The sequence below is a fragment of the Mytilus californianus genome, unplaced genomic scaffold (genome assembly GCF_021869535.1).
Source record: "Mytilus californianus isolate M0D057914Y unplaced genomic scaffold, xbMytCali1.0.p SCAF_8, whole genome shotgun sequence".
Lineage (NCBI taxonomy): Eukaryota > Metazoa > Mollusca > Bivalvia > Mytilida > Mytilidae > Mytilus > Mytilus californianus.
Window position 1 is genome coordinate 65,549,957 of NW_026262734.1, and position 14,329 is coordinate 65,564,285.

The 14,329-nt window shown below is 31.3% G+C and overlaps 1 protein-coding gene across 1 annotated transcript in view; it reads left to right on the top strand.

The window, feature by feature from the left end:
* The window catches only part of LOC127710652 (septin-2-like), a 635,810-nt gene that overhangs the window by 473,359 nt on the left and 148,122 nt on the right, over window positions 1-14,329 (top strand). The window lies entirely within an intron of this gene.

The window sequence follows — 14,329 nt, forward strand, 5'->3', positions numbered from 1 at the left end:
AGTACTGAAATTGAATGACGATTTTAGTGAAGAAACCATTAATATAAAAACATTACTGAACAGTACCTTTGCTACATTGACAAGAAAATGTTCTTTTTTACAACTGCTAGTTTTCCCTTGTGTCACTGTGTATTTACATGGGCTGTCTATAAAGCTCGTCGTTTGAAGAAAAATCAACCAACTGTGACCCTGTAGTCAACAAACCTAAGACATATTTCAACTAGATGGATATAATGATATATTATATAAAAGATATACTAGTTAGAACAGAACTATGATATATACACAAGTATAAATAACCATATTTAATTGTCAAAGTACATACAACATTCTGATACACAAAGTCAGATGTCCGTCTTTTGACGTTAATTATTTGACGCTTTCAACGCCTGTACTATGAAAATCTCCTTAGAATTAAAGTGCACATGATCTTTTATCTAATAATATATCACTACCTTATATGTTACCTTATTTATGGATGAAAAAAACTGATGTGCAGTTATAAGACTTCATACTATATGCAAAAATCGTAGTTTATTGATCGCGTTCCTTCATTGTTCTTCGATATGTATATAGTGTATTGTATTGGCAGTAGCAGCCTAAATATAATGGTGTGTTATGATACAGAACTGCTACCAACTACCAAAACTAATTTCATTTAACTGATACCTACAAACACATCTGCCATTATGTAGCCGAAATTCATAGCAGCAAACCAGTTTTCTACAAAAGACAATGAAATATTAAAGATATGAAAACCCCAAAGGTACATCTATAGTATTTGATATGGAAGTTTAATTTGAAATTGATACATAGACATTGAGTAAAATAAAGCCTCTATGCATTTTAAAATCACAATATTTAAACAAGGTTCGTACCTTTATTGACAATTAGTATGCGGTTCATTCAGTGAAATAAAAATAGCATAATGTCGCTGTTAATTAACAAATGTCAAATCTACAGGGTCTTAAAAATGTAGATATATATAGAAGCAGAAGAAACCAAAAGGAAATGCATAACTCAAAATTGGTTAAAATCATCATATGCTCTTTGATTTGTTGAATTTGCTTGTAAATTGTGTATGATCTATAGACCCCAAATTTGTTCTCATGCCAGATTCATAATTTGTAATTTGAATCATCCAATCATCGTAGGTGACACGCCAACACTTTTAATACGGCGGGTGTTTTACGGCAATCACACTTTTATAGTAATGGATCAAAATTTTGAACTGATGATAATTAAATGTTTTATAAGACTACAATTATATTATGAAACATGAATAGAAACTTGAAACTTTACAGTTTTACTAAGTTCTGAAATGTTTACATATTACAAGCATTATGGAAATATGGTGGGAAAAACAGTGAAATATTTGCGTATATTAAGTTAATCTTTCACTGTATATCCGACAGAGGTTAAAAAAAGTCTCTAGTTCTAAATACCTTGCTAGCCATGTGAACTGTTGCTATTACTAGACGTTCGTTTTCATCGTACGTCGTCGTAAACGTTTTAAAAATCTACTGCTCTGAAGCCAATTGACCAAATGCATTAAAACTTGAGCAGGTTAATTTCTAGTGTAGCTATAATTAAGTTAGAGTTTTCATTCCTGACAAAACGTTTAGATAAAATGTAGCATTGGTCTTAAATGTTAAAAAGAACAAATAAAAAAACAAACAATTCAACATAGAAAGAAACGCTCGGAGTGTCAAGATCTACCAAATAATAAGATGACTTCTGAAAAGAGGTAGTGCCCTTAAATGACGATTGTAACTTATCTTTGCGTCTGCCATTGATCGTAAAAACTATAAAAATCTACAACTCTATAAAGAGTTGATCAACCATACAAAATCTACAGACATGTTTGTACGACCGAATTCGTTGGATGACTCCTTTAAAAGGGATTGCCCTCAAAAAGTGTTTTTAATTTAATTTCATGTTCTGTAGTTCACATCGAAAACTTAACTTTCAATAGAAATAATCATCCATACAAGATCTGCAGAAACTCATACATTACCGAAACCATTGCTTTTCTAAATTTATGATCATTGCATAAAAATTGAATATTTGTTATGTTTTGCCTAGAACTCTAAAAACGATAAAAACTGCATACACTAAAAATAAGCCGCAATATATGATCTGAAACAATGTCATAGTCCAAAAGTATTGAGCAGTGTTGGGTGAATGTAAATGTCTTTTAGTTGAATACAATGGTTTAATTTCGATAAAAGATATACGTTATTGTAATAAGAGTTTTGTTGTTCAATCTCAATGAAAGTTTTAAGAGTATTTAGATGTTCTTTTTTTTTACATTATCAAATGTTTATGATACATTGTATATATTTAGATATAATATTAATTCCGAGTTATGCATGTTTTAAAGAACATATTAATCGGAGAACACAGTTTCGAAATAAGAGTTTAACATATTTCAAGTTTGTAACTTAATTGAAATAGTAACCAACAACGGTTTCTTAAATATAACTAGTAAGGTGTACCTTGTTATGATTTACCTTCAAAGGACGTTTACTTATAAAGTGTCATTGACAGATAGGTGTCATCAAAAATGAATTAACAAATACATACATTCATATTTTCAAAAAGCAAGTGATATTTTTTTCCATTATTTATTCCAACTAATTTGTTGCGCCCATGTAGCATAATTTTATTGTAAACATTTCGAAAGATGAAAAATGGCATAAAAGGTTCGTTTTAATACATCATATATCAAGAAATACATGCATCATTGCTTACCCGGTATTACCATTTTCACATACACCAACATCGGAAATATTAAGACCTAATATAACACTATCAATATTAAAAAAAAATAAACAAAATCTAAACATTTTTAACATGTCTCATCTGCACTATACCGAATATATCAGGAAATAATTAATGCGTGTTACATATTTGATTATTGTGAACAATCGCCGGATGGTATTCAGGATGTTCGTAGATAAGCGGAGGAACAATCGGTAATTGGTCGATGGAAAGATCAATAACATGGTTCATCATATTCATTGCTTTAATTTGAAAGGTTAATAAACAGTTTTACTAAAATTCTTTAAACTTAGCTAAAATATTAGTACAATGTAGATATAATAAATCAAATCAAGTTATAAGAACAGTATAGCATATTGTTAAATACATTATATCATGAAATACAGCTGATTTACATTGTAGCAAGCTGTTATATGGGCATTTTGAGTAATGATGACGAGAACATGAAATTTATATCGACACAATGACAGCCAGACTAATCGGCAACGTTAGAGGATCGTTATACTTGACCAAATCAAACGGTTATTGTTGAAACATATTCTACATGATATATTTGCCTTCAATGTATTTATATAACAAAAATGAGATATCAGATAATGCTGCTGAGGAAACAGCATCTCAGCATATAAAATCTTGAAACAAGTCATCGAGTGTTCATACCACAATATCCATACCAATGATTAGCCATTGATTCTATAAATAGTTCAACAATCTATTCTTTTAAATATATTGTTTTTCAGAGTATAATTTTTCGATCATAGAAATGTATTTTAGCGAAATATCTTTCTTTTTTTTTCTTTTTACACAAAATGTTTCATACGTAATATATATAATTATCATTACGATTGTTTTCGTTATATATTACTATATTACTGGATGAGCTACTAGTATAGGACTTGACCGAACATTAAAAAAACATTTAAAGTAAACCTTCTGGAGGGAAGTGAAACCTTTTTTCTTATACTTATATGTTTGATCTATAAACGAACATTTTAATAATTATATGTTATAAATCATTTCAGTAGCATGACACTGACCACTGCCCTAAAAATGTGAATAACAGTCCATTTCAATAGATGTCATAGCACATGTAGCATTTCAATAAGATTCTGTCTTTTTAAACATTGACTTGTTATTATCGTCTCCGAGGGGACGATACTAAGAGTTGAACGATAAATAGTCTGCGGGCTGAATGCTTCTTACTGTCTGATTGGAAACTATTGCTGATATTATAATAGCTAACTGTTGTTGATTGTTTGGGACAATTCGAAACCTAGTAAATGTCTTTTAATTCCGTAAAGTGTCGGACGTGAACTCTCTATTTTAGCAATTAGATTTTGCCTGGTTACCAATCATGCATATCGGTACACAGGTAGCACTTATCTATAAATAGCCGAAACTCCTGAAATCTTGTAAACGCCCATGTGATTAGTAATAGTTGTCCCATTAGGACGCAGTTTGTCAGTGTAGATCATCCCTCTGACCGGAGGCCAGAGGGTAATCTTACACTGAAACACCAAGTCCGAATGGGATAACTATTTTACATCCCAGCTGTTCTGGATTAGATTAGATTAAAAACCATTCACGTTTCATAAAATCTAGTTTAGAACACCAATATATTTTATATATCACTATAATAGTATATACCCTTTATGACACAATGTTTAAATATGTTAAATAAACAGTGAGTTTGTATCTAGTCGTCCTTGTGTAGGGGTATGAATCGTGGGTCTATATTCTATATTCTAAAAGATCTTGAGTTCGATTCCCAACTTACACACTGGATTTTATTTACATAAATTTTCTAGTTAGTCTTTTCAGTGCAAATAATTCTTAGTTTTATTGTGGATTTGACGTTACCGCCAAAATGTTTCAAAACAAAGGAAATTATACAAAACAAAGAAATTCAAGCTGAGATGATCTGGTAGGGGGGATCCGGCTCAGAAAAAAAAGCTGGGATGTAATTTAACATTCTATCCAGTCGCTCACACAGGGACTCGAGCCCCTGTGGTCGCTCACTGTTACGTAAATCTTATAAATGATGCATACTTAGTAAAACATTATGTTTTTTTTCATAGGTTATAAATATTTATACTTAGTATGAAGGTAATCCAAAGACAACACGAAATGAAAAAGGGAGATATTCCAAAACAGTTTTTCGATTAAATATAAATTAAACTTGGATCTTAATCTGGGAAAAAGAGGGAGTGTTACCTTTTCACCCTAAAGATCAAATATTTGTTTACAATAAGTATGCATACACACATATATCATGGTTGAGCGCATCTGTGAAAAAATATCGACATCTAATCAGTTTCAGATCGTTTCAGATTCAATCTTCAACCTTGTCGTATATCACCTAAGTTTCTTGACCTCATCAAGTATCATGGAGCTTAAATAAAGACCTATTCTGCAACTAAATACAAATGATAAGTATGATAAATGCACACCCTGATCTTTAGGATAGGATTTGGGCTGGGTTGAACGTTATCCAGCTCTCCTAAGCTATTCCTATCAAAATCAAAATAGCAGTCGATGAAGAACTGAAGACCAAAAATAGCCATAGGGGGATATAAGAAGAATAAAAAAATACTATCTGACAATGAAAACAATTATACATGTATACTATGATATTTCAGCCGTGCTTTAATTTCACTACAAACTACTCAGATATTGTGCTTGACCAGTAAAATCGAGCACACAGTTTACTCGACTAGTCTCGACATTGTCTCGACAGTCCTTAACTGTACTTAAAGCTAGGTTCACACTGCCGATCAGATCAACTTGATGATCCCGATTGTCCAAATTTCCACGACCAAACATAACCAAATTCTTGATCGGGCCTGTATACGACTTCTACCCGACTGCTATCCGACTGTATACGACCTAAACTCGACCATTCAAGTCTCATTTATGACTCCATCACGACTCCAACCCGACCACTAATTGAATACATACTCGATAATTCTGACCAATTCACGATCTCTACAGGATCTTTACTCGAGTAACTAGACCAAAATCAACTATACTCAATCTCAGCCTGATCTCGACCAGACCAGATCGACCTCATCGTATAGGGGTCGAAGGGATAGTCGGGAATTGGTAGGGTATGTACAATTTCAGTATAAAAACGTCTGATTTTTTTTATATGACCCGCTGCAGCAGAGTGGACATTAAGTGTTTCCTTCTCCGTCCGTAAGTACGTACGTACGTCCCAACAATTAGTTTCCGTTCTCTAATTTTATTTTGCCTAACCAAATTTCATGAAACGTATACAAAATGCGTATTACCATAAAACACAGATCAAGTGCGAATTTGGGTGGTGTCACTTTTACCGTTCTTGTGTATACATTCTAACAACTTGCATGTATTTGCTATGAACTATTGCAAAAAAGGGGGATAAAGATGTCAAATATTTCCCTATTAATTTTGCCAAAGTTGAATTTCAATCTTTTAATTGGAGTGATACCTTTTCTGAAACTGCTTACATATATTTATCACGAGATCAAATAAAAATCATATGTCTTTCGTCTTCTTTTTTTTTTTAATTTAAAATTTCATGATTGTAAACATTATAAAAATTTCTACACCTTTTGCCGGTCTGGCTATGAAAAACACATATTCTGTGTTTTTTTCTCTAAAAACGAAGTGCTATTGCTTAAAAGAGTAAACCCAAACAGAACTCTTAACCCAATGATTTGTGTGACGTCAAGTTACATCGAAAAAAGTACGTGTACTACATGTAGCTACGGTATTACAAAGACTAGGCTAGTGTCAAAGCTGTTAACTACAGGAAAGTTTGATATGAAAAATGATATCTTCCAAAGTCGAGGCAAATTACATTATATTATGAAATTCCCTAATATGACACTGTTTACTAAAAATAAGATAATCGAACATTTGCTTCCTGAATAATGAGATTTTGTAGTTCACAAAAGAATGGATATGAATAAGGCAAACTAAATATTTTTACTCAAATTATTTTGTTGTCGTTTTAGGGCCTTAATTCTTGAATTTAGATTTATTGAATATAAATGTTTTTTCCGAGTGGTGTTTATACCAGGACATATGGAACAAACGACAGATATTCTTACGATCGGCACGACAGTACGCTGATTAAGGATTTCTTGGGATAATTTGCCATAGATAGAGAACACATTTTTACTTAAACAGCATGCTGCGATTATCGTAATATACATACGATATCTTGAATATCAGTTTAAGGTTGATGTTGTGTCATGTTTCAGGAACAATCCAATATTGAACTAACAACCAAAAGAGTCTTTCGAGAAAGCAACTTAATGTAGGTTTTCGGAATCAATAAAATTGCTACGATGCAAAACCGCTAGACAGATAACGGTGTGGCAAACAAATACTGTCATAGCTAAGGGGTTAAACCCTGTTCAGTTGGAAAATAAAGGTATCAGTAATATACCACAGTACAATAGTGCGGAAGCGTATTATCGCCACACTATTTGTTTTATATGTCTTCCTATGTTTGCGTTACAACGCGAACCTTTGCGTTATAACGCAAACCTTTTGCGTTATATCTCAAACATTTGCGATATAACGCAAAAATTTGCAAAACATCGCAAACCTTTGCGTTTTAACGCAAACCTTTTGCGTTATAACGCAAATCTTCTGAGTTATAAGGCACTAATTTTTTTATCTTATTTTATATTTAAGTTTCAAAGGAAGTAGCTGTTATAAATGGAGGAGGCTGCATATATTAAAATTTATCACTCTTTGTACTAATTGCAAAGTAAAATGCTTGAATATTTAGAACACATCATTGATTAATAATAAGGCGGTTACTACATGTATATTTCGTTATGCCCGTGTGTGTAATGATGTCATAGATTTTAACGAACGTAATCAATGCATCACTGGTAAATTATTAAGTCAGGGATTTCGTTACCATAAATTACTTAAATTCTTTCATAGGTACAAAGATTTGATTATTAAATTTGGCTAATGGTATTTCACATCCTAAATTTTACGGTAATATTGTACTAAAAGCGCGGAAATCACTATGGGATCCATATATACTCATCGAACCTTTAAACAAACTTATTAGAAAAGGTTATCTTACCAATGTTGTAATTAGATCTTTAGATATAGTTTACATTGGCACAAATATCGATTTTGTCATCAGCGAATTAAAACATAACTAAATTTGTTTTCTTTTCAAACGGGATGTATAAAGACCCATCCACGTTCATCTTTGTTTATAAAGAGGTTAACTCCTAACTATCCTACTACCTGTCGATACTTTTATTTTTTGCATTGCACAAGTCATGTCTTTGACTGTCTATGACGTTAAAATACTAAATCCCTGGGATGTGTTTTAGCTGATTTTAGTTTCTGATGAATGATATTTTATTATTAATTGTTTTGGGGTTATAACTAGCTGTCAGTAACTGCGAGTACTCTCAAATCTTACTTTCTTGTTAATTGGACCTGTTGATACTATTTGTAAAGCTTTTTTGTTATCTAATGTTTACTTATTTAGGGTTATATCTCGGCTTATTTTATAAAATGACCATAAACCCACTTATTCATGGTATGGCATCAATATTTCTGACCTGACACTACGTACTTTTTATTGCTTAATTCTTTAGAATTTAATATGCAATGTTTCGGGTTCTTTTGGGAATGTTCCCAGGTAAACCCTCATCAGAGGCCGACCTTTATGTATTCATTTCGTATCTAGTATAGTAGATAGATGTGTGTCTGTTTCATAACAGTTTTTTTGATTTATTAACTACACGTGCATATGGGTCTACGTTGTAGCTAGTCTTTTTACAGACTGAAGAAACTGGCCAAGTTGATCAACACTATTGTTTAATTATTCATATATATAATGAAAAAACTTATTGTTTTTATTTTTATCACTAATTCAACATAAGTCTACACGAGATCTAGTAGAGACAGTAATTATCAATGTTATATTGTTGAACTCAGGATATACAGGCATGTTTGTTTTATCATCTATATGATAATATACAAAAGTCTCCATGTTTATCATTTAAAGAAGTTTGTGCAGGTACCCTGCCGGGTAGAAGCATGGATGTATAAGAAACCATTAGTTATCTCAGATACGTGATCTATTGAAATAAATCGGCATCAAGTCTTTATTACATCTGTTTCTCAGTATATACTGTATCATAAAAACCTCCTGTGGAGGGGTTCTTCGACTTAATGATTGATTATCATGTCGCTAATATTCTAATTGTTTTTGAAACCCATATCTCGTTTAGATTTAAATATTTTTTTGTCAATCGGATCTTTCCGAATTATATACCAGAACTTTGTTATAATCTTTTTAAGATATTCAGCATTATAATGATACGTTGTAATGAACATATTTCTGTTTTTTCGAAGTTTGAACTGCCTGTCTTCGTGACGAATTTTGTGCAATATTTTGCATTGCACAAGTCATGTCTTTGACTGTCCATGACGTTAAAATACTAAATCCCTGGGATGTGTTTTAGCTGATTTTAGTTTCTGATGAATGATATTTTATTATTAATTGTTTTGGGGTTATAACTAGCTGTCAGTAACTGCGAGTACTCTCAAATCTTACTTTCTTGTTAATTGGACCTGTTGATACTATTTGTAATGCTTTTTTGTTATCTAATGTTTACTTATTTAGGGTTATATCTCGGCTTATTTTATAAAATGACCATAAACCCACTTATTCATGGTATGGCATCAATATTTCTGACCTGACACTACGTACTTTTTATTGCTTAATTCTTTAGAATTTAATATGCAATGTTTCGGGTTCTTTTGGGAATGTTTCCAGGTAAACCCTCATCAGAGGCCGACCTTTATGTATTAATTTCGTATCTAGTATAGTAGATAGATGTGTGTCTGTTTCATAACAGTTTTTTTGATTTATTAACTACACGTGCATATGGGTCTACGTTGTAGCTAGTCATTTTACAGACTGAAGAAACTGACCAAGTTGATCGACACTATTGTTTAATTATTCATATATATAATGAAAAAACTTATTGTTTTTATTTTTATCACTAATTCAACATAAGTCTACACGAGATCTAGTAGAGACAGTAATTATCAATGCTATATTGTTGAACTCAGGATATACAGGCATGTTTGTTTTATCATCTATTTGATAATATACAAAAGTCTCCATGTTTATCATTTACAGAAGTTTGTGTAGGTACCCTGCCGGGTAGAAGCATGGATGTATAAGAAACCATTAGTTATCTCAGATACGTGATCTATTGAAATAAATCGGCATCAAGTCTTTATTACATCTGTTTCTCAGTATATACTGTATCATAAAAACCTCCCGTGGAGGGGTTCTTCGACTTAATGATTGATTATCATGTCGCTAATGTTCTAATTGTTTTTGAAACCCATATCTCGTTTAGATTTAAATATTTTTTTGTCAATCGGATCTTTCCGAATTATATACCAGAACTTTGTTATAATCTTTTTAAGATATTCAGCATTATAATGATACGTTGTAATGAACATATTTCTGTTTTTTCGAAGTTTGAACTGTCTGTCTTCGTGACGAAATTTGTGCAATATTTGACTGACGACTTCTTTCGTGTATCCCCGTCTAGATAATTTACGTTTATTAAATTCGTTCTTGTTGCTAGTATTTCTAAGAATTCTAGTCCCTTCGCCTTTAATAAAAGAATAGGAACAGTTTTTAGCATGGCTCGAGCTTCTATGTAAATACTGAAATTTTTCAGTGGATTTGGTGTAACAGTTAACATCTACTATTCCGGTTTCGGTGAATTGTTTTCTTTTATACAATACAACATCTAAGAATTGTATAGTATGAGTATTTATTTCAAAAGTGAATATCAGCAGGTTATGTTTCTTATTTGCTATTTCAAAAGCCATCATCTCTCATTCGTTTATGAAATTTAATAATATCTTTGTATGGATATTGTTCTATAATATTATTTATATGGTCACATAAAGCAATATCAGATATTTCCGGGGAAGCAACTCCGCCCATTGAAACGCCAACGATTTGTTTATATGTATTTTCATTTAAAGTAAATTCATTTCCATGTATTATTTCATGTATGTTAAGGACTATGATATTGTGATGACATAAGGTATTTTGCTAGTATTATTGTATAACTTCCATAGTTCATCGACAATCACATTAGATTGTAATTAGTTCATGTTACATTCTTTGGTTGAACATAGCGATGAATAATCGATTGTGGGTTGCTTAACGTCCAGTTGCAAATATTTCATGTCTGTTTAGGACTATGACATAGTGATGAAATAATGTTGTTTGCTACTATAATAGTATAACTTCCATAGTTCACCGACAATCATATTAGATTGTAATTAGTTCATGTTACATTTGTTGGTTTGTCATAGCGATGAATTATCGATTGTTGGTTGCTTAACGTCCAGTTGCAAATTATTCATGTATGTTTAGGACTATGATATAGTGATGACATAAGGTTGTATGCTTGTATAATAGTATAACTTCCATAGTTCATTGATAATCATATTAGTTTGTAATTCGTTTCCATGTTACCTTTTCAGGTTTGACATGAAATAGCGATGAATTATAAATTGTTTGTTGCTTAACATCCAGTGGCAAATATTTCATGTATGTTTAGGACTATGATATAGTGATGACATAAGGTTGTTTGCTAGTATAATAGTATAACTTCCATATTTCATTGACAATCATATTAGTTTGTAATTCGTTTCCATGTTACCATCTAAGGTTTGACATGATATAGCGATGAATTATAAATTGTTGGTTGCTAAACATCCAGTGGCAAATATTTCATGTATGTTTAGGACTATGATATAGTGATGACATAAGGTTGTTTGCTAGTATAATAGTATAACTTCCATATTTCATTGACAATCATATTAGTTTGTAACTCGTTTCCATGTTACCATCTAAGGTTTGACATGATATAGCGATGAATTATATATATATTGTTGGTTGCTTAACGTCCAGTGGCAAATATTTCGAGTATGTTTATGACTATGATATAGTGCTGCCATAAGATTATTTGCTAGTTTAATAGTATAACTTCCATAGTAAATTGACAATCATATTAGTTTGTAGTTAGTATCCATGCTACCTTTTTAAGGTTTGACATGCGACAGCTATGAACTATTGATTGTGGTTACGTAAAGTCCAGTGGCAAATATTTCATGTATGTTTAGGACGATGATATATATAGTGATGACATAAGGTTGTTTGCTAGTATAATAATATAACTTCCATAGTTCATTGGCAATCATATTAGTTTGTAATTATTTTCCAATGTTACCTTCTAAGGTTTGACATAGTGATGAATTATTGATTGTTGGTTGCTTAACGTCCAGTTGTAAATATTTCATGTCTGTTTAGGACTATGATATAGTGATGAAATAATGTTGTTTGCTACTATAATAGTATAACTTCCATAGTTCATCGACAATCACATTAGATTGTAATTAGTTCATGTTACATTCTTTGGTTTAACATACCGATGAATTATCGATTGTTGGTTGCTTAACGTCCAGTCGCAAATATTTCATGTATGTTTAGGACTATGATATAGTGATGACATAAGGTTGTTTGCTAGTATAACAGTATAACTTCCATATTTCATTGACAATCATATTAGTTTGTAATTCGTTTCCATGTTACCATCTAAGGTTTGACATGATATAGCGATGAATTATATATATATTGTTGGTTGCTTAACGTCCAGTGGCAAATATTTCATGTATGTTTAGAACGATGATATATATCCTGATGACATAAGGTTGTATGCTAGTATAACTTCCATAGTTCATTGACAATCATATCAGTTTGTAGTTAGTTTTGATGTTACCTTCTAAGGTTTGACATGATATAGCGATTGTATTGATTGTTGGTTGCTTAACGTCCATTTGCAAATATATATGTATGTTTAGGACTATGTTATAGTGATGACATAAGGTTGTTTGCTAGTATAATAGTATAACTTCCATGTTTTAGTAAAATATGATTCGGTATCATTTTCCAGTATATATATATCAGAGTCTTGTATGTTATATAGTTACATACATTTTATTTCTGTATTATTTTATTTTATTTTTATTCATTACTTTATTGTGTTTAGGTAGATCTTTGTTATTTATGTAAATTGTTATAGCTATATAATAGAACTATGTTATTTACATAAATAGTTACATGTATATTGTATAAGATGTACAGTATTATATACATAAAGAAAGATGTACAGTATTATATACATATAGAAAGATGCATACTATTACATTGTGCATATAGTATAGTATCAGACGTAGTTTCTCGATCAGAAATAAGGATAAAAAATTCTATAATTAAATAGAACCTGATCCAGCGGATGAGATCACACCTAGTGGCGAAACTGTTACGCCAAACCCTCAGAAAAAAATTCAGTAGTTACATAGAAGCTCGAGCCATGCTAAACACTGTTTCTATTCTTTTATTAAAGGAGAAGGGACTAGAAATCTTAGACATACTAGCAACAAGGACGAATTTAATAAACGTATTAAACTATTTATAGATAAATTATCTAGACGGGGATACACGAAAGAAGTCGTCAGTCAAATATTGCACAAAATTCGTCACGAAGACAGACTTTCATCAGATACATAGAAAATACTCACACGGAACAGAATGATCTACTTGTTTCCTATGATATAACATCGCTATATTCTAATCTTAATTTCAATGAAATTAAAACGGCTATAGAAAATACGATTTCAGACCATGTAAATCAAGAATATGATATTAAAAGACCATCGACAGAAAGTCTACTTCATATTCTTAATATTTTACTGACAAAAAATGAATTTACTTTTAATGAAAACGCATATAAACAAATCGTTGGTGTTTCAATGGGCGGAGTTGCTTCCCCGGTAATATCTGATATTGCTATATTTGACCATATAAATAATATTATAGAACAATATCCATACAAAGATAATATTAAATTTCATAAACGAATGAGAGATGATGGCTTTATTATATTTAATGGAAGCAGTGAGCAAATTAAACAACTATTTGAAATAGCAAATAAGAAACATAGCCTGCTGAAATTCATTTTTGAAATAAATACTCATACTATGAAATTCTTAGATGTTGTATTGTATAAAATAAAACGGTTCACTAAAAAAAAAATCTGGTATACTAGATGTAAACTATTACACCAAACCCACTGAAAGATTTCAGTATTTACATTAAAGCTCGAGCCATGTTAAAACTGTTTCTATTCTTTTATTAAAGGAGAAGGGACTAGAATTCTTAGAAATACTAGCAGTAAGGGCGAATTTAATAAACGTTTTAAACTGTTTATAGATAAATTATCTAGACGGGGATACACGAAAGAAGTCGTCGGTCAAATATTGCATAAGATTCTTCACGAAGACGGGCAGTTAAAACTTCGAAAGAAACAATATAATAATAAAATAACAGGCAGAAATATGTTCATTACAACGTATCATTATAATGCTGAATATCTTAAAAAGATTATAACAAAGTTCTGGTATATAATTCGGA